We start from the raw sequence: 19177 nt of genomic DNA on the forward strand, positions 1-19177 counted from the left end.
TTATCTTGGGTGTAAGATCAGCACATACAAGCTGTAACTGGCACCCAAAGTGAACCCAACTTGGTTTTGGCTCTCTCTGGTGCATAAGTCAAGAAGACTTTGATTTTCATCCAAATAACACCTCTCTGCCACTAACTTGAGTCTGCTCAGATGAACCTAATTGTAAGATTCTGTAAAAAAGTAGCCAGTGAGGCTTTGCCAAAACCAAACACACTTTCCTCCCTGGGTAATTCTACTGTTCAGCAATGGAAAGTCATGAACACCTCATCATGCATCTCATGGATAAAAAATGACATGCTGTGAATCACTGGAATCCCCTGGTCTGCTTGAATATTTCATTTTTATTGAATGAAACACAAAATGGTGATACAGATCTTCTGGTTTTTCCTCAAAAAGAAAGGCTTTGTTTACAGATTACAGACTTAGTTTTGCATCTTATGTATTTGCTTTGTTCTTAAGGCCATAGTGTGTCTTTTGAGCCACACTTCATATCCTTTTACACATTTCCTCTTTCATTTTTTTGAATCTGCCATAAACATGGTGCATAACTTTTCCTCTTAGTGCACCGTTTAAATAGAACAGGCTATTGACAACAAAGCACATCTTCTCTCAATTGTGATCTTCAGATGTAAAATACAGTGAAAGTAATTGTTTTTCCAATGATGAGAAATCTTTTTAAATGTATCTGGCATTCGGGGAGGTTGCTATATAAACCTTACTTTTTGATTTATTTTACTTCACAAGTAACTTGTTCATTTTCAAATCCCAGCGCTATTTTCTTCACTGAATAAGGTCATAGGAGGTTCAATAATGGCTAAAACATCAGCAATAATTAGGAAAGTGTACCGTTCTCTGGAAACAGTGAGCCTTAGAAAGAAACTGATTTTGAAAGTCTAGTGTATTTTATTATTGAGGTTAGGATGCAGTTATGGAATAAGTTTAAAACCAACATCACAATGCTCACCATGACTAAGAAATGTAACTAGTAGTTCATCAAGGCTCTTCTTGTGTTTAGAACAAATACAAGTGCCAGGTTTATTTTTACTTCCTCAGGCATGATGTAAGTTTTCTTCCATTGGAAAATCCCCTATTAGTATATTTGTCTGGATTATATAATATTGTCCATGGGGCTTTTTCTTCTGATGATGACTTGTACCTACGGAATTCACTTTATAAACAAAACTCTCAGCATGTGACCTCAGTGGTTGCTGTGCTCAGGAGTGACCCCTCTGTGACACAGCTGTGCCCGAGCTGCCTGTGGGCAGGGACCAGTCCCATCCTGCTGCCTCCTGACTCACACAAATCGATAACTCTTTCAAGGGCCACTGAAAGTTGTTGAGAAAGCCTGAAGGAAAACATGTGTAACTGCTTACTCTCCATGCTTGGCTCTGCAGCAGCTGACAGTGGCCCACCTTGTTCCATGTGTGGCTCGAGTCTGTGAGATGAAGAGGTTGAACACAAACAGGGGTTGCAGTGATTCTTCTGGAAACAGGGAAGTGGCACCAGAGACTCTGATGAACTTTGGCTCCTCAGGGTGGATGGCTGGTTGTGCTAGCTGCAGGATGGGCTGCTTTTCCAAAGAAGCAGGATCAGAAGGTCAGCTGAAGAGACCTGAGACTTGGCCTGCAACAATAACCCAGTCCAAAAAAAAAAACTTAAGAGGGTATAAAAAAAGTCAATTCTATACAATGGATAGTATACCACAGTACTGCATTTTTACACAGGTGAAGAAAAGGACCTTTTTAGGATCATCTGTAAAAAAGCATTTTCTCCCACACTTCAGAGGTCAAAGTTAAGAGAAGAAAGGTTTTTTTAAATTGCATTTTTTTTACTGTATATCAGGATAACAGTTCTTCATATCTGATCACCAGTTGTATTGTGCTAGAATTGGGGAATCATGATGCTAAATTCTTAAGAGACATACAAGAGAGGATCATGGTTATCTGTTTCACAGAGCTTAATCATAAAAACCAGTTATGATCTTCAGAGAAAAAAAAAAAAATCACAGTTTCTGTTTTCTATAAATGAAAGGAAAAAGTGTGTGACTTGGTCCAGATAGATTCATTCTGTTTTCATGGATGGGTGGAAAAGGGTCCCTTTCAGCCTCAACAGTGTGGTGATGAGTCACTGTAGCTCTGCTGGGTTACCATGTGCTGTGATCTTGGGTTCAAAGGCTGGGACAAAAAATCTTTTTAGTTCCAGATACAGGACTCTGGCCAGAAGTGCAGTAGGTTACTTACTGCAATTATTAGGAATAAATGTTTTCAAATGCAACTCTTAGAAGCTGCAGTTGTTTAACAATCAGGTGAGGATGGTAGTGATAACTGCTTTGCATGACAGACCTCCATCTTCTCACTGCACTGGTTTGCAAAATTTTCCACTGCAAAAGCCTGGACAAGTGTCCTCATAATAAAAAGCTGCCTTTGGCCTTCACTCTAGGTAAGACCAGTAGAGCCAAGACTGTGGTTTTGCCACATGTCCCAGAAAAAGAGCAGCAAAACTGGGCCATTTTGGGGCTAGTTACCAATTTGTGTCTCAATATTTCCTTCCTCCTCAGGAAGGTGAGTAATTTGCCCCAAACCTGCCAGCTGCATGATATTTTGGTCGGTGAACTTGAAGCCTCTTCCTTGTCTTCCTGGGGGAGTTTCTCTTTTTGGCTACCCTACAAGCCACAGGTGACCTCAAAGCCAAATGCAGACAGACAGACAGCAAGGAGGATGACCTGATTTTCATACAAGGGCTTTTCTAGAGAGAAAAGAGACAGAAAGGCAGTTTCCTTTCCCTCCACTGCTGCCTTGGCCCACTCAAAGTCCCGAGAACACAAACCAGAGAACTGCCAGGTCAGGACCAGGCATCCATGCAGCCCACATGGTGCAAGGGAAGGTCAGAGGGGATGAGCATCCCTCCTTCATGGCTCCTCATACCCACCAGCCACAGGAGTGGTCTTTAAAGCAGGGATAGTGAGCCCCGGGGGTGGTGCCATCTCAGCAGCTGCCCTCTTTGTGACGGCTGGGCTTGTGCTAAAGATGCAAAGCTCCCACTGTCCCTGCTCAGCCACCACAGCTGCTTATCCAGCTCTGGCAGGGCCCAGAGGCACAGCATGACCCTTCACTTGCACTCTGGCCTAATTGTGATGTCTCACTCCATCAAAGCACTTTCTGCTTGTCATTTATTAACGTGGCAGTCATTTATTAACGTTGCATCACACCCCCCTTGCTCCAGAGCGCTTCCCTGGAGAGTGATGTGTGCCCCAGCAGAGCAATAAAAAAATCTTTTCCCCCCTTTTCTGTGGGAAAAGAAAGTGTTGTCTCTGCCAAAGGACATATTTCACGACTGTGTATTAGGAGGGGGCTCATAGTCCTGGTAATTTTTTATTGAGCACTAGTAAGAACCCCCAAGAACTGTGTTGAAATAAGTTTTCAAGGAAAAGCTTGCCTTGTACATTTGCAGCTTTCCCTGCTCTGCAATGGGCCCTCCAGGTAGGATTGATACCATTCAGCTCACTGTGTCTTCAGGAGAGCTAGGAGGGGGGAATGCATTCCCTGAATCATTCAAGCCCCACCTTTTTTGTTTAGAAAAATAAACTGGGCTGTGCAAATACTTTGCTGATCACAAAATCTACTGGCAAAATTATTGTATTCTTCATTTTGTACAAAAGGGAAAACAAATGCTGGCAAGGATCACAGTGTGGATATTTATGTCACATCCAATAAAAGCCAGAAAACCACAAGCACTAGTCAGCATCTGAACTGATATGAAATCAAAAGCCATTTTTGTTAAAGTTGGTTGACATAATCTAGAGTAATTCTTAATAAATCCTTTCAACCAGAAAGGGGTAACAAGTTCAGCTTAAACTGTGGGGGATTGCTTCACAAGCATAAGAAAGAGAAATTGAAGGGCAGCATATAAGGTTGCATGAGAATATAAACAACAAGAAAGAGTAAAAGAGTTTTAAAAGAGAAAAGGGAAGAGCAGTGACAGTAAGGAATTCCACCCATGGAATAGATGTATCTCAAACACAGAGGCAGTGTCATGGTGAGGGTAAGATTTGTCACAAACATAGCATGCATTTTCCTGGGAGCTGTGAAATGTTTACAATAGGAGCAAAAAGGTTGTAAGTGACCAAAATGTGAATGTTCTCCTTTCTCTCACATTGTAGTTCAGGCAGGTTTCCTTGGCTGCTCAGCAAATGCTGCTCTGCAATTTCTGCTTTAGGTTACAATATTGTAGGCCAAAGCCTTTCAATTGCCCTTCCAGCCACAAAGCAGCTACTGCCACCTTAAAAGCCCAGCTAGGTTACATCTGAGGAAGCTTTAACCAACTTTTATTTCAAAATAGTAGACGTTTGCTTTGCAATGTAAATTCTCAGTTTTCATGAGAGACATCATAACTCACCACCCTGTTTCCATCTTGTTTTTTCATTAGAAGTAACAGTGTTTTATGGGACCTGAGGTTCAAACTAAGGATAGAAACTGGAGTGTTTCAGCTCCAGTCCACTGATTTTAAATATTTGAATTTGTTTGTTCCTATAAAAATTCTCAGTTTTTCCAGAAAATGTATTTTTCTGGTGGATTCCAATTACATCCACATCCTGACTGACATCTGGGCAGGGTCACCATGGAGGGGATGGCATTTGAACTGCCTTGTGGCTAACTCTGGCAGCAGGAAAAGTTCATTGTGTCCTAATCCATAAGTCATCTTTGTTTTTTTTCTGGAACGCTTCTTCTCAAAGACAAACTGACTCGACATGATGATAAATGCTCGTGAACTTAAATCACAGAAAGGAAAGTACCTTTTAGACTTTTTTTTTTTTTAAGACTCAAAGAAAAGCAGATGACCTTTCCAAAGTCCAGTGGGATAAGGTTCATATACCTCAGCCAGAAATAGCTAGTCCTTTTTAAAAAAAAGTAGGTGAGCAGAGGAAGAAACCTATGAATCCTTGTCCAAGATGTACAAATGGATCAGTTATGATATGAAGAACAAAGACTGAGCAATATTTTAAATTGTTATTTTTTAGCAGAATTATGATATGTGCTTCTCCACTAAACTTTCTGGGTTTCCCCACCCCATTGTTTGCTTGTTGTTTTAAACAGACGAAATGTTTTGTAGCATTTTTTTTAAATCTGTGACTAACCCATTACTAATGAACCAATGTGCTACACAGAGGATAAATTTTTTTGCTATTTTTTGGGGGGTTGGTTTGTTTGTTTGTTTTGTTGGGGTTTGGTTTTTTTTAATTAAAAATGCATCCTCTTACTAGAAAAAAGTAAGAGAGAGGCAAAGGAATTTCTGAAAACCACAGCCACAAGTTCAGGGTTTTGTTACCAGCACATATATGTCTCCCTGTTCAGGCAGAGCTGCCCTGGTTTAAAGCCCCTCTAAAGGTTCCAGGAAATGGGAGTTGTATGTGCTGCTCCATGAACTGCTGGGAGAGGACTTCTCCTGCCATCTTACCACTCTTCAACTTTGAACATCTTTAAATCAGTCGAGTATGAATCTTCAGCAAGATATGGCTATAAATTGTGGGGAATCCCTTTTGGGACACTGCATTTGTTGATTCAGGGCTAAGTGACTCAATTTGTTATTTATTTAAACATTCCAATCACCAGTACATAGCCACATAAAATGTGGAATCACATTCTTGTGAAAATCCTAGAGGACAGTAGGCCACTGACCCATGCCAAATTTCACTTGAATCCAAGCCAGGTTTGCTCAGTTCACATACACAATGGATAAAAAAAATCAGTTCACAAGTTACAGTAGATGCTTAGCAACGTAAATGTATTTATTTTATATCTCAGATTAAGGTCAAAATATTCCCCTTCTCCTCTGCAACCACCTGAGTGAATAAAGAATAAGGAAGCACAACTTAGTCAGAGCATTTCATTAAAACCAAGGCAGGATTTGATACAGTAAAACCTTTCTTACAACCTGCTCCTCAAATTCTGAAGCATTCTGCTGCTGGAGAAGGACAGCCCAAGGAATCCTCCTTTTTGGAGAGACAGCTTCAATGCAGATACCATCTCTTTCCTAGTATTGCATGACTTAGTTGCATTACTACCCAGAGGCAGAATCTGCTTTTTGGAAACAAATACATAAATATTGTTTGTGAAGTGTCATCCTTCCTCTGTAGGTTACATTGGTGCAAGACTCCAGAAATAAAGTTGTGTGCTTGGCAGTTTCACTAAAACAGTTGATAAAATACAAATTTAGAGGGCATTAAAATGAGTGAAATATTTAAACTCTCCTCACTGGACTTTCCTTTCTATTATTTAGTCTGTTCAAGGTAGGGAAAGAGCATTCATGTGCTTCAGCAACAATTTTAAACAAACAAACCAACAAACAAACAAAGACACAAACAAATCAGGTAATCTCCCCTTCTATGGAAGCTATTAATTATTCTGCTTTGCTTTTGTTAAAGAGATAATTGCAGCATGCCGTTGCAAAGCAAGACATTTCAACTGAAGTTAGAAAATGCTCTCAGGGAAAGCTTCAACCTTCAAGAGGGAACTGTTTTCTAGCTGGAGGGTGTGAGCCCTTTTGAGCTTCTAGGAAGGCAAAAAAAGGTTCTCACAGTGTAAGACATGCTCCTAATAGTAAGTTTCCTTAATCTTTAAAAATCCGACTAGAAACACATGCTTTCGAACAGGGCAGTGCTTCCCTTGCCAGGGTCTGCCAGGTGGGAAGGCAGTTAGGGGACAGAGAGTCAGGAAAGCATTATGTGAATCCTCTGCTGTTGTAGGGCTTGTTGGTTAGCCTGCATACTTAGAACGATTTACAGACATTTCACAAAAATTTAAAGTCTGGTCCCAGGATGTTAAAACTCACATTTGACCCTCATCTCAAGGATCTTAACATTGAAAGTACATCACTACCTTATATTCTACACAAACCATATTTTACAACACAAAGTACAATATCAAAAGGCTGTGCCTTTATCTTTCAAAAGCTAAACTGCCCATTTACATTTTAGGACCATTAGAATCTGGTTGAATAGAAAATATACTACAGAAATTCAAGCAGAATATGAGCTACCATTGCTGGCAAACAAATCCACCCTCATTAATAACAGTTAAAAAATGCAAAATGTAGGAGAAGGTGGTGGGAGCATAAGAATACAAGAAAAAACAAAAGCAACATCTCAAAATGCAGGACTTTGGTAAGAAGCTAGTATTGAGACTCACATTAGAGAAATACCATAAGCCTGCAAGCAGAAGTGAATGGCCTGATATGCTGAGGAGACAGTTACACATAGGCATGACTGACTGGGAGTAGAAGAGGTGGGGTAGGCAATTTTAAGAAAGAAAACCGGTTTAATCAGAAATGTCTGACCAGGCAAGAATATCACCCAGCAAGGTCTAGTAGCTATAGATGGTGAATTGTCCCCTGGGCTGGGGGAAAGAAGCCAAAGGAGAAATAAGAGGATTAAGAAGTGAACAGAATTGCCTTTGGATGCTCTCTAATGGTTTAATATCTTTCTTATATGGTGGTGCCCAGAACTGCACACGTACTCAAGGTGAGGCTGCACCAGTGCAGAGCAGAGTGGGAAAATCACCTCCCTCAACCCACAAGGTATTACTTGCTTTGGTGTTCAGTTCAGTTCAGCCTGTATTTCTCTCAATGTTTCTGCTCAATGGTTTGAACTGAAGAATTTCAGTGCAAGTCTACTCTTGTGTGTTCCGACAAGAGAATTTTTTGCCATGGGTTATTTGTGTTCTGTGGGAATTCCTGCCCATGAGGGAGCAGGGCAAGGCCAGTAGTCAAAGGAATGGAAGAGTTGGAGATGGTCTTGAGGGTGCTGAGTAAGTGGCAGATTTCTACCAGTAACTTCTCCAAAATCTGAAGTGCACGAGTTGAACACCTCCCATGGTGGCAACTTGTAGCCCTATATCAATGTACAGGCAGAATGTGCTTTTTCCTAACAGTTTCCAAACTGCTATATTTCCATTTGAAAGATGGAAGAAGCCCGTTTCTCCTCTGCTCTAAATGGCATCAGCTTGCAATACTTGGTACACACTTTTCCCCTACTTCAGACTCAACTTAGAGATAAAGGTAAAAGATATTTTGAATTTGTATTTTACCTGTGTCAACTGGTTCTGCTTATATCTTTCTCCTCTGACTTTTTCTGGGAAGTAGAAAGCCACCAAGTCAGTCTCAAAATGTCCTTCTTCGATCTGGGTGATCAGATCAACACTTTCATTATAACAAAACCAAAAGTTCCATTTTTCTTACTTTATCAAACACTCTTTAGGTTCCCAGATCAGACTTTCAATTCACAGAATGGCCGGTACACTTCATTCTCATGACCTCATCCTTAGGTCATACATAGGAAATGGCTCATGGATACCAAGAAATTTTACACAACTAGGAACAAGGAGACAGGGCCTTTCTCAAAATATCTGCTGTTGCCAAAGGTTGGTTATCATGGCATTTAGAAAATGGTAAAATTTGTTGCAGAAATCTTTATACATCAGTTTATTACAGTGATCCTTCCTATTTGGATTTATACAGAGATATATAAGTAATTGTATTTTAAAGGCTTTCACTTCTGTGGGGTTTTTTCCTGTCAATATAAAAGATGTAGTGTTCCTTATGAGTCAAAAGTGCCTTGTTTCCTTTATATGGAAAATTCATTTTAAAAAAAGAGCTCTCACTACTGTAAAGATCAAGTGTCTATCTCTGGGAGATTGTTACATTCCTTTTTCAGGAGCCAGGGCTTAACAATGCTGTAGGAAAAAAAAAAAAGGGATCTATATGGCAAATCTTGTAGTACAAGTTTTTGTGGTTAACCGAGGAACATGTCATGAGTCAAGCCTTTGGAAACAGTTTAGTAATTAAAGACAAATGCTATGACATAACCATTTACACGCAGCAGAAAGATTTTTAGATTAAATCTGGCCTGACCCATTGCTCAGCAAGTGTTATCTGGGATTCTTGAAAGTCATTCATTTATTTACATACTAATTTGGCCCATATGTTTTATTAAAAACAAAGGCCTACATTTCTCAGAGGAGTGAGCTCTAGTCCAGCTCTGGTTAACGAATTTGGTCAAGCAAGGTATGGACCTATTCCGTGGGTGCTATATGAAGATACTCATGAAGCAGCTGAGAAAGTTTTCGCTTTCCCCCTCTGAAATTTATGCTCTTTGAATGCATTTATTTCAGGTAGATGCATGAGTCCTGTTTAAGGACACTTTCCATCATGCACTTGCACTCCACACATGGTAAATTAGCTGGTTCATTAAGCTAAGTCGTGGTGAAAACAGCTGATTTGGCTGAGGCTGGGCCCTCTCTGAATGGGAAAAAAGGTGTATGAATATAACCACCTCACACCCTCCTTTGTTCATGTCAAGGTATTGCTGGATGCAAATGCTGCTCCATGGAATCACTGAGTGTAAATCCGCTTCCCTCTTGTTCAGCTAGAATCACCTTGCCACCAGTTCAACTATCTGAATTCCTTCTGCTGGAGATGGGCTGAAAAGAAGAAAGAAGCTTTATATGAATGGGGTTTCCGAAAGAAATAACGCAACACTTGCTGACAGGAAAGCACCAACAGGAGGTCAAGGTGCAAAATGCTTCTGACCTGGCATAGACAGAAGCAGAAAAGTAAAGCTGTAAGATTGATGACTAAAAACATTTGCATAAAAATAGAGAAAGGATTTTTTTGGCTGTTAGATTATGGGCTGCCTTCCTCCCCTGCTCTGTTCTCTTATGTCAGTGAGATGAACAGTGTGAGCTAATGGAAAAGAAGGGACAGGAAAACAACAAAACTCAGAATTCAAAGGGGGACTAAATGTGATGTTTCTGCTGGAGAATAGGGAGTTATTCCAAATGAGAACATGTTGCCCCAAAAAACTTTTTATTTTCCTATCCAAAAAATGATCATGCTTTTTTTCATGCAGGGCAGTAAATTTCTGAAGTAGAGTGTTGTTAGCAGCTGTCAGGAAGGAAAGGTTAGGCTTTATTGTAAAGCCAAAGCTTTATTGTAAGCTGGTCATCACACATAAAAGAAGCTTCTAATGACCTATGAAGCTCCCTCTCCTCAGGCAGTGCCTACTCCCACAGAGACGTGAGACAGAGCAGCACACTGACACTGGGCAGGTGCCTGTGTGCAGGCAGCCAGGGTGATCTGTCAGCAGGCCTTGGGGAGCACCAGCTCCCAGTGCTTGTGTGGGAAGAGAGGCACTCAGGAGACACATGCTGAGTAGAAAAATAATAAAAAAAAGAGGTTGCCTCAGGTACAGATGAGTGCAGAGCTGGACGTGTCCCTGGGACTGGAGCTAGCTGCTCATTCCTTCTCTGGTGAGTGGAAAACAGTGCCTGATCCCTCTGCTCTGCTAGGGAAGGTCCCAGCCAGCTGTAATGCAGTTGGCAGGGTTGAAGTCACAAGCGAGGACAGAGAAATTGTTTCCCTCGAAGCCCCGACCTGTTTGGATCGTGTTGCCTTCACAGCAGCTCAGCTCTCCCCCCGTAGCCCTGAGGCAGGAGTGCTGCCCTGGCAGCAGCTGGGACTGGGAGCCCTGCTTTGGGCAGTGCCACAGCTCCAGCACTCCAAGGCTCGCTTTCAGTTCCAAGAGGGGACTCTGTACAGAGCAGGTGCTTTTGCAGGACCACACAGACACTGGGAAAGCTCTTTGAGCACAAGTGTGCTTGACTCCAGAGCCACAGAATAAGAGAATGGTTTGGGCTGGAAGGGACCTTTAAAGGTCATATATTTCCAAAAGTCAGTGCTCCTCACTGCAGTGTCTGCACACCTTAAAGAAATAAAGAACTAGGGGCCCTAGCCCTGGAACTTCAAAATGAATATAAAAGTGGTTGCAGCATAAGACAATACCTTCCAAAATGTGTTTTTCACCTTTTCATGCATCTGAAGATCAAATAGAGATGCAGAAGAGTGGATTTCTCTATTAGACAGTGCAAATTTTCTTTAATTTATTTGCTTGGGAGAGGTGAAATCTGATTCAAAGATGCTTTTGCCATTAGTAAGTGCTTGGCAGTGGTATTTCAAACAGCTCTTTTCTATCTGTGGCAGCTTTTACCGTTGCTGAAGCCTCACAAACCCAAGATTTACAGGCAAATGAACGCTAACTGACAATATGTAGATGATACCCTGTGCGCTGGCTCTTTGGTGTAGATAACTAAGGCTTGTGAGTTTACTCTCAAACTGACTGCCTAAAGCCTGGATATCTGCTGAGATACTTTATCCTTTTATGAGGGTGAATCTAGAGTGCACTGAGTAATGCATAATAAAATTAGTTTGAGAGGGGAAAAAAGAGAGCAAAAAGATAAGCGCAGTAAAATAAGCTCAAATGACTTCACTGTTCAGTAATGACTCCTACCAAATAACTGCATTGTAGTTTTATCTTTCCAACCAAGACTGTGTTAATGCTCTAAAATTAAATCTCTTGTGAAAGTTATCTGGAATTTCTCAAACAAGTTTTAAAGGGGTTTATTTTTTCATCAGAGGTCATGCCTCAAGAATTTGTAGGAATTCCGCCTGGAAAGTAATAATCAGTGGAAACTGGCAGTCAAAGCTAATTTATATTACTCTTCCAGATAAAAATTCCTTCCGTCTTAGACCTGCATTTCAAAAAAGATGATTATCACTCTTGAGAGAATACATCAGTGAAAAAAGAGAAGGAATGACTTAAGAGATGTCTCTCCTGCATCTGTAGATTTGGAGTTTAGGGTGGCTTTTTTATAATCCTTCCCTCTAAAATGTGTGAAGGACGGACAAAAGGGCAGGAAAGGGAGAAGGAGAGGTATGCATGTATGAGGAGACACCAAAGCAAGCTTAAGAAATCAGCTGCCAGGTAATTCCCCAGGAATTTCAGAACAAGTGACTTCAAAGCAGATTCTAAGACATTTCAGCAAATAGAGACCCTAGAGCCTATTCTTCGTGGGTTATTTTTGGTTCTGCTAGTAGTGTCATACCATGTCTGTCACTACTGGCTCTGCCTTTCTGGCAACACTCAGTTTGATAGGTAAACTGCTGCTAGCGGAAAAGTAAAACAATCTCTTTTTAGCCTAAAAAATGATTCCAACTTTGCAGATAGATGTGGCAGTTGTCAGTCACCAGCTCTTGAGCTCCCCCCTACACCACTGGCACCGGGCAGAGGCTGAAATGCAAAGCTCCTGATGCATTTGGAGTGCAGATTCCAGACCTGTCTGACCCTGGGTTGATGAGATTCAAAGGAGCGTGCCCTCACAAGATCAGAAGAACAGGTGCTGAGATGAAATCAAAATAAAGGCATCTTTGTCAATGACACCTTAGGTGTCTGCCATGTGCCTTTTCCAAATGCTGGCTCTGCTGGCAGACACTGCTGCCTTCGATGTCCCAAACTGTCATCAAAAGTGGCATCTGTGCTTTCTGGTGTTTGATGTTCACCATCTCCTGCAGGGCAGCTCAGAGTGGTGGGCAGAGCATCTTGGGCTTGGTTTGTCAGCAGCCTTGCAGCTGAAGCACAGATCAGCTGACAGCAGCACCAGCTTGCAGGACCTGCTTGCAGAAAAGCATTGCAAACAACCCCACACAAAGGCAGCACGAGGCTGTGTGTTAGCTGGATCTCAGTCTGAGATGCTGCCAAGTGCTACACAGCTCATATGCACATTACAAAACAACAGGGTTTTGCCGTTCTCCTGCACAGTCATGCTAGATCAGGTATTTTCCTGCTCAATCTCATAGAAGAATATTTGCAAATATAGGAAGCCATCTATTTATTACAAATTTAATCTTTTTTTATTGCAATATTTCAACAGGTTTTTCTCCCTTAAATCTGTCAGTCACACACATGTGAATTTGTGTGTATTTTTTTTTTTTTTTTTGCAGAATTCCAAATCATAATTGTGGTGTAAGGCCATCAATAACCCCATGAGCTTCACAGAGTAGGTAATCCTTTAGGAGTGGAAACAGAAGACAGATTTGCTTCCAATGGTGAGCTCATTCCTAGGTCACCATTGAAAGCAGAGAGAGAAACATGCTCCAAAATAAACAATGGCTTGAACTCGAAAGCATTTTTCTTTTAGGGTGCCCAGCTTTGCATGAAGGAATTCCTGCAAATTCCCCTCGACTGTTTTGAGGGTTGTTTTGCTTTCTCAGGTCATTAGTGTGCATTTCCAAAAAACACTGCAACAATGCACTGACTCTGTGATACACTTTGAAGAGGAGCATTTAAAAGAAATATGTAAACAGATCCCTCCCAGGTTCACAGTTGCAGCTACTTGGAGGAGTGGAGAACAGGGGGGCTGGACACAGAACTAGTTAAGATCGATGCAAAGAGGGACCATGCCATAGTGAATGAGACAAACCCCAGTGAGTGCCAGGCAGTTTAATTTCTTCTAATCTAGAGTTTAGCAGCACCTGTTGGCTAGCAGATGACTGTGTAGACTGCATTTGTAGACACCTGGAATCCTTTTCCAATAAATAAATTATAAAATAAGCTGTATTTAAAAAAATACAGTCCCAGGTAGGCAGCATACAACCGATTAATGAAAATTCCAAATTGGTTGCTCTTAATTAAGCAAGAAAAGGCACCTGCTTGTGAAGGCCACACATGTGAGGAGTATCAGGTTGAGCAGTACCATGTGAGGACTTCCTGGATGGACTCCTTACCAGACTGAGTGATTTCTGCGGCACAGGAAATCCCAGACATGAAAAAAACAGGCAGTTTTCCAGTGACCTGGCTTTCATCCAAAGGGATACGTGCCTTTTGGAATTCCAGGTCAGTGACTTGTAGGATATGGGTTGCCTCTGATTTTATGGCAGATAGTTGACAACTATCTGCAGTAAGAAGCAGCAGGAGAAACCCCCACCAACAGAATAAAGTATTTGGCTTATAAAGGAGAATAAATAATTGGATGAGGTCAGATATTCCCAGTGGAGTGTATTCTCAAATACAGAAAATGGATGGACTCACCTGCAATGACCAAGCAAACCCATCCTTGGTAAGTGAGGTTAGCCAGGAACCAAGATTCACCTCTAGACAAGCACATAGAGAGAGACTGTGGTGGAGTTGTGGTCCCTTCTCTGAAGGGATAGAAGATGGGAAGGAATCAACACACAATTAACTGAGTGAAAGGATTATTGCCTGTGTTCTTGATGTTTAAAAATTAGGGCACTTTGCTGCTGTTGGGAAATAAGCAGTCTTCAATTTTTCCTTAGAGTTGGATGCCAAATTATGGGAGAGCTCCTTTCAGAAATAAAAGCAGAGGTTCAATATGATAGTGCTCCACAAATTTGTCCTGGCTTTATGAAATTTGTCTTGCTGATTTTTTCTGAAGTTGATGTATTTCTTTCCTGTATTTTTTGAATGAAAATATTTTATTATTTGATAAGAAAAACTGCTTTTCATTTCAAATATCACCTCCTTTTAATAAGCAAACCAAAAAAAAAGGTGAATTTTAAACAATGGAAAAAGAAGAGGTCAATGAATAAGAAAAGTTATTCATACATTTGTTTCAGAGACCTGAATCTCAAATTACCTTCCTGATTCATGCTCAGCATTGTCCTGCTGAGGCAAAAGTATGCTTCAGGGGTTGAAAGCTGGGTCCACTGGGGGCCTCTTTCCTCCCTCCTGAATGGAGACACAGGAAACTTGTCTTAAATGCATTTCCTCCCATCCATCCATCTGCCTCAGAGACAAGAGGTGGCCTCCATCCAACTCATTCAGTGATCTGCTCTCAAAGGTCTTTTAAAATACGCTGTCAAATAAACAAATTATTTAACTGCTGCTAATCAAATCAAAAAACCCCTAACTACTAATAAAAGAAATAATTTCTTACATAGTGATCTTTTCATTCCCAGCTCTCTAACTACACCTACCATCACTATCTAGAACTTTATAACAATAACCTCCTATTGTCTTTATAAGAATAATTGCCATGATGAAGATTATTTTAACAAAATAATGCAGCTGTGGAGAAGAAATAAATCATAAATGCATAAACATTTAATTTAATAGGCAAGTCCTCAATGGAAATATTCAGAAACTGTCTGGACAAAATCCTGTCCAATGTGCTCTGGGATGACCCTGCTTGAGCAGGGAGGTTGGACCAGTGACCTACTGTGGCCCCTTCCAAACTGACCTATTTTGTGAAAAACTGTTTAAGAAAAATTAAGAATTGTTAACTTGCCCCCTTCCCCCCCACCTTCCCCTTCCATATTGGAGTTTAGACAGAATCATCACCTCAGAGAGATGGCAGGGGACCTGCTGAGACCAGACAGACACTCTTCCTGCAGAGGATGGCTTTCCTGGCTTGTGGCTCCCCTGGCTGAGACACACTGAACTGCTGGGAGGAGAATGGCTTGTCTTTTCAGTCACTGCTGGGACAGGGAGATGTGTCACTGGAGTCATAGCAGTCTGCACTGTCCTGGATGACATGCCACCTTGTCCTAGACTTTTTATTCCTCAGGGCTTCCTTTGTCACCAGGGTTCTGCACATTACTGCTGGTCATGATTAGCTGCTTGTTTAGTGCCTCACTTTGGACTGCAATCAGCCTTCTTTGAATCATTCTGACCACAGGAATGAACACCTGTCATGTCAGCACTGGGGAGACACATTTCGAATTTCCCAGTACGTGATAATTGGTTGGGTTTTGTATTGGTTGCTGTTCTGTGGGGTTTAATGAAGAGGCCAGCCATGACTGATCTTCTTGTAGGCTCTTTGTATAGACCAACTTTGGCCTTGAGACCTGGGCTTCAACCCCAGCTCTCATTTCTCATGCTGCTGTGCAGGTCTGGTCTGCACCCCAGTGGGAACAGGCAGAGGCAAAGCAGCTTCTCAGACAGGCAAATAAAAATGCAGTTTTAGGACATGTTTGAAACAGATTGTTACTGCCACAATCTTTGGATGATCATATAGGGAATGTGAGAAGCCCGGTAAGTCTAACAAGCAGTACAGGCAACATCATGGTGAACACTCAAAAACCCATTTTAAATGTGTTTCTCTGTTCTCAGAGAAGACAACAAGTGGGATTTTTTGCTTTCTAAATCTTTCTTTCTTCATTCTCTTCCCTGACTACTGTGAAAATACACTGAACGCTTACCTCTGTCTTCTTGTGCTGTCCTCCCTCTCTCCAGAAAGTCCAGCCTTGACATTTGTACCTGCCTTTCAGCAAAAAGCTGGACAATCAGCTGAACAACCCATATTCTGTGTTTATTTACCACCAGAGTGCTCTTGGCAAGGTCACCACTGAGGATGAGGGGCGAGAGATTCACCCTGGAACCTCTGGCAAATGGCTTTATGGCTGATATAATCCAGTTGCAGATCCTGATTTATGGAAGGGAACTGGGCTGTGATGAACAAATTACAGCTCCCGGCACATATTCCAACTTTTGCACTTAGGCAGGAACTTTTGGGATGAATTTGTGCTTTCCTGAAAGTGGTAACATTTTCTTGATGGGAATGGGAGTTGAAGAGAGGACCTTTTGCTCTTACATTCAGATTTTTTTGATAGAGGGCTGGTAGGATGAAGAGAAGTCACTACAGTTCAGTTTTGGGGGTTTCTTCTGTCCTTTGTAAGTTCCCACCAGTCTGTTTTTTTCACTCCTCATTTCTGCCTGTTCCTGAACTGTTCCTGTCTGCACCAGAGGATGAATCAGGCTTTTCCTTTGTAATTACATCTTAATAAAGAGTCATGGGTACATTGTCTCATACTGTCCAACATCACTCTGAATCAACTGGCAACAACTTCTGTAAAAACACCTGAGACACCTCTAGGAAATTATTGCATGACAATGATAATAAGGGGATTATGTTCCAGTTCCATTCTGAACACTGGTGATACATAAGGGGAAGCAGATCAGATCTTGTTTTAACAATTTCTGCAACCTCAAGTGTTTTTTTACAATTTGTTTCTACCTAGGTTCAGGACCAAAGATGCCATTATAAAATGTAAAATTAATTTAAAGCTATTTTAGGCAAGGGAAACTACAAAGAAAAAGCCAGTCTCTTTTTAGCTCAATTGCATATATAGTCTTAAAAAATCCATTCCTGGCTTAAGGGCACCTGACTCAAAAGGAGATTTAAAGGGGTGACAGACATAGTGACTACTTCAGGTTAGGGATAAGATATTAAAAATGAGAATATTTTTTAAGATTAAAAAATCTTGTATATTCACATATTTAAAAAACCCTCTGAGAATTACTCATCACTAGTTCTGAGATCTACAATACCTGAAAAAAATAATATTTTCTACAAAAATGTAAACATGTACTTAAAATTCAACAGTTAATTTCTGAAAGACAGAATTTGCAATGTGCTATTAAAAGCATACAAATGTAACCCAAACCAAAAGAGTAGAACCAAAGAGGTTGTTATTGCCCAACTCTCTGTAACTATATTTCAAAGCTTCAGCTTAGCTATTGTACCATTGGAAGGTCAATATCTGGATTACAAAAGAAAAGGAAAAAAAATGAATAGTGAACATGGTTTCTTAAATGAAATCTTGCTTCAGATAAGAAATGATTGCATACTTTTTAAACATTTCTGTGTAGGAAGAAGTAAAATAATTACTGCTGCACTTGGAAAAAAGCCATATGATATTTATTTTGGAAAAGAATAATAATTTTATTTGAGCAATTAAATTGTGGTGGTAGCTCTGCCTAAGGTTAGTACATGGAGGTGTAACAAAGCTCCTGGTTTAAAAACCTGATTCCTCCTGTGACTCATAGACAAGTCCTCCCTTAGTATTTTTATTCCCTCAGGAAATTTTGTAAAACCTCCCTTGTTAACAGCAGCTCTGGTAGCTGAGTTACTGGTAATTCCCAGGAGGAGGTGCATCTGTACCTTATTTTCCTTGTCTGCAAATTATATTATCATCTACCTCATGCAAATGTTTTGAAACTCAGCAGATTAATGATGGTATAAAAAATGAGGCAAAACAATTTTGAGTAAAGGTCAGATGAAAGCTACCACATGTGAGGTAGAAGGTGTTAATCATGTTTTATCATTAGTACTTCATTATTCACTTTGAAGTTTTAATAGTATAGAGCCCTTTCACGATCAAGGACACTATGAAGAGCTCAAACAGAGAAAGTCTTGTGAAAAACAGTTCAGGTATGGTCTTTAAATGAATGGAAAGGTCTGCAGTGAGTGGCTAAACCAAGACACTCAGCTTGCCTTGCAGACCAGACAAACGCTCAGGAAATGACTAAAGTGGGACATTCCTGCTCACAGGAACTGGCAACAGGGACAGAAGTCAATGGGCAAAGCTTCAGGGGTTTGGATGACTGGCTGTGGTCACTTCACATTGTTTTCCATTGCACTCACCACTTACTTTCAAAATACCCCATGGCACGCAATAGATAAATAAAAAATTAGGTTCAGAGCCTTTACAATAAATTCCAATGGTTAAACCAGTCCCATGAGGTTAGGAATTTATTCACATTAGTTGGGGGCTGAAAATCTTCAAATATCACTCTGTTTTTCTGTAATGTCTTCAGAAAGAACATGAAATTGCAGTTTCTGTAGGAAGAATGCAGTTTTTTGTTTTGCATGAATCCATTTTTTGTCAATACTGTACCTGTTCCCAGTAAACTATTCCTTTCACGTGCTGTCCTTGAGACATGCTGCTGAGAAGACAGAACAAATCAAAGAAAATGAATGCTGTTTTTTAAACTTTTTACATTGTAAGAAAATTCATAGCTCTGCATTACCCAAACAGTTTCAGCCTTTACGTTTTGAGAGTCCTTGAGAGTACTCCCTGGGGTGGGTGTTTTAGAATCTGTATCACCTAAATGGATTTTTCTTTTACCACAAGCATTATAGAATTAAACTCCTGCCAAGGCTGTCAGATTTGCATGAAAGTGATGCTGCTTTCCTTTTTTTATCAGACTTTGTAACAGCTCCAACAATTATTTCAAGCATTAAATACATGCTTGCAGCAAATATACTCCCACTGAAACAAAACATGTTCTGTGTGGAAGGTGGCAATTTTCTGATCCTACAGAAAATCAACACTACATTTTCGTGGAAATATATAGTGTTTGTGGGAACTAGATTTTGAACATATTAGAAGAACATATTACAATTAAATTTTAATATTTTTAAAGGATGCAGGCATGTTGGAGCAGGTTTTTCAAAAGTGTTTTACCATATAGGATCATTTCTCTGGCAGAAAGTTTCATCAGTTAGTTTTCCCTATCTCTGTCTCTATTAGTGATTGAACATAAAATTTA

General features: G+C 40.5%; 1 long non-coding RNA gene across 1 annotated transcript; it reads right to left on the minus strand.

Moving 5' to 3' along the window:
- Positions 1 to 321: 321 nt before the first annotated feature.
- Positions 322 to 18931, minus strand: LOC115484928 (uncharacterized). Its single transcript, XR_003945648.2, has 3 exons — positions 15185 to 18931; positions 14481 to 14699; positions 322 to 1623 (listed from the first exon to the last, which is right to left on the minus strand). It is a non-coding gene; the product is annotated as an uncharacterized LOC115484928 (long non-coding RNA).
- Between the last annotated feature and the right edge of the window lie 246 nt (positions 18932 to 19177).

This window comes from Serinus canaria, chromosome 3, assembly GCF_022539315.1.
Source record: "Serinus canaria isolate serCan28SL12 chromosome 3, serCan2020, whole genome shotgun sequence".
Lineage (NCBI taxonomy): Eukaryota > Metazoa > Chordata > Aves > Passeriformes > Fringillidae > Serinus > Serinus canaria.